The following is a 2,956-nucleotide window of genomic DNA, read 5'->3' on the forward strand; positions in this document are numbered from 1 at the left end:
TTTTAAAAAAAAAAATAGTAATACTGTAGACTTTTTCTTCTTAGTTTCTCAAACTGCCCAGATTCTATATGTGAGGGGTATTTACATGTACTTCATAGAATGTTACTGACTTTCCCACCAAGAGAGTGAACTGGACTGATACTGTAAAACACCAAATTTAGAATAAGTCCAGTCTGACAAAGATTCCATCTTTGGTGTTTGCTGCCAAAATAGCAAAGGGCTTCGTGTCAGTGCTTCTAACACTAGGTGCCTTCACATTTTGTGCCCTACTGGCAAGACTATAGTAAGGTTTCAGTGTTACTATGCCTTATAGTGAAAATTATTATTATTATTATTATTGTTTTGTTGTTGTTGTTACTGGAGATCAAGCCCAGGGGCACACTAACACTGAGCCATATCCCCAGCTCTTTTTATTTACTTATTTATTTTTCTCATTGAGTTTCTTGGTACATTTTAGGTATACAGTACAGTTACATTCATCATTGGGATCTTGTACCGCCCCCATAACAGATCTTGGTTCTCATTTTTTCCCCATACCCCTGCCCTCCCTTTACCCCTCCCCCATTCCCTATTTATAAAGACTTTATTTCCATTTTTTCATTTTCCAATGTTTTTTTTCTTTTCCCTTATTACCTTTCCCCTACCCTTCCCACTTCCCCTACACCTTTAGCCCTTTTCTTCCTGTTTCACATTGTCAATTATATCATTAGGATCTTATGTACTATTATAGTTTTTCATACCAGAGAAACTATTCAGTATTTATACATGTGTGACTTATTTATTTCATTTAGGAGTATATCCTCAATATGTATCCATTTTCCTATGAATGAATCTATTTTCTCATTCTTTATGGCTGAGTAGTATTCCATTTTATAGAAAAACCACATCTTCTTTATCCAGACTCCAACTGATGGGCAAATGGGCTGTTTCCAAGTTTTAGCTATTACAAACTGTGCCACTGTAAACATAGGTGCTCATATATCACTGTGATGTGATTCTTTTAATTCTTTTGGAAAGATGCCCAGCAGAGGGATGGCTGGGTTAAATGGAACCTCTAGTCCCAGCTCTCTGAGGTATCTCCATATTGATTTCCATAGTGATTGCACCAGTCTGCAATCCCACCAACAATGGGGAAGGCTTCCTTTCTCCCTACAACCCCGCCAACATTTGTTATTGTGTGATTTCTTAATAGCAGCCATTCTTTGTGGGGTGAGGTGGAATCTCAGTGTTTTTTTCATCTGCATCTCTCGAATGACCAGTGATGTGGAACATTTTTTCATATATTTGCTTGCTGCTTTTACTTGTTTGTCTGAGAAATGTCTATTCATTTCAGATGCCCATTTTTGAATCGGGTCTTTATATTTGGGGGGCTGATTTTTTTGAGTTCTTTATAAATTCTAGATAATAGTCCTTTGTCTGAGGAGCAGCAGGTAAAAATTTTTTTCCCACATTGTAGTTTGTCTCTTAGTTCTGTTGATGGTTTCTTTTGCAGTGCAGAAGCTTTTTAATAAAATGAGATCCCAGTTGTTGATTCTTTCTGCTAGTTCCCGTGCTACTGAAGATTTGTTCATAAAGTCTTTTCCTATGCCAGGGTCTTCAACAGTTCTGCCTAACTTATCTTCCAGCAAATTTAGTGACTCTTTTTTAATATTTAGATCTTTAATCCACTTGGATTTTAATTTAGTGCATGTTGAAAGATAAGGATCTAGTTTTAATCTTTGGCAGGTTGAAATCCAGTTTTTCTAACACCATTTATTAAAGAGGCTGTCTTGCCTACAGTGAGAATGGTTGGCTTCTTTGTCAGAGATGAGGTCCCAGCTCTTTTTATTTTGAGATAGGATCTCATTACGTCACCCAGGCTAGCCCTGAACTTGTGATCCTCCTGCCTCAACCTCCTGAGTGCTGAGATTACCGATGTGTGCCATCACGCCCAGCTGTAATTATCCTTTAAAAAAATAGGCCAGGCGTGGTGGCATACTCCTATAATCCCAGCATTTGGGAAGCTGAGGTAGGAGGTCACTGTGAGTTTGAGGCCTGCCTGGATAACATAGTGAGTTTAAGGCCAACTTGAACTATGTGATGAGACCCTGTCTCAAAAAATCCAAACCAAACAAACAACAACTACAACAAAATAAATATACACACTCATACATAAATACACTTTTAAAGCTGTAAATACCCTTTTTCTATATAAACATACTTTGTATCCTTGCCTTATTTATAAAATAAGAATCTAAACATTAGTGACCAAGAATTTTGATTCAAAATAGGATATTATGATTGATGTCAACTTACTTTTAGCCATATGACTTTGTCTGTCCCTCGTTGTCTTCAGTGCTTCAGGGCTGTGAATGTAACTTATTAGAAGAATACATGGTCAACATTGATAAGGTGTTGGTCACCGGTATTGAAGAAAAAAAATAGCACATCCCTCATCTTGTTCATGTGGCACTAGAACAGTGCCTGGCATCACAAGGGCTTGTTAGTGTTAGTGGCTGCAGTTATTATCCTTAATGTCATCTTACTTCACCGTAACTTGTAGGTATTTCCCTTCTGCCTAACTTTGCCAGTAAACTTTTGTGAGTTCTGCCTCTTTCTGACTGTTTTTTTCTCTCTAGTATGTAGAAGAGATCTGCTGTGCATTAACAAAGAGCACAGATAAAACATTTCTTAGTTGCCAGTTGCCAACCCCTGAGAATAGTGTCTAAAGTGTGAGAATACAGAAGAACAGAAGGAATTGGCTTTTCTCTTAGTTATTGCATAATTAAGTGGTAATGATTTAAAAGAGCATCACTTACAGATTACCACAGTCCTATGAAAGGTAGGTCAGGTCAAAATTAAATCCAAAAGTGGAGGGGCTGTGGATATAGCTCAGTGGTGCAATGCTTGTCTGGCACTGAGGGAGGCCCTGACTTTGATTCTCCGTACCCAAAAAAAAAAAAAAAAAAAAAAAAAA

At 37.5% G+C, this 2,956-nt stretch overlaps 1 protein-coding gene across 1 annotated transcript in view; it reads left to right on the forward strand.

Moving 5' to 3' along the window:
- Cdkl5 (cyclin dependent kinase like 5) overlaps nucleotides 1-2,956 on the forward strand; it is a 150,803-nt gene that overhangs the window by 134,671 nt on the left and 13,176 nt on the right. The window lies entirely within an intron of this gene.

Source organism: Fukomys damarensis, unplaced genomic scaffold, assembly GCF_012274545.1.
Source record: "Fukomys damarensis isolate Sample0158 unplaced genomic scaffold, DMR_v1.0_HiC HiC_scaffold_39, whole genome shotgun sequence".
Lineage (NCBI taxonomy): Eukaryota > Metazoa > Chordata > Mammalia > Rodentia > Bathyergidae > Fukomys > Fukomys damarensis.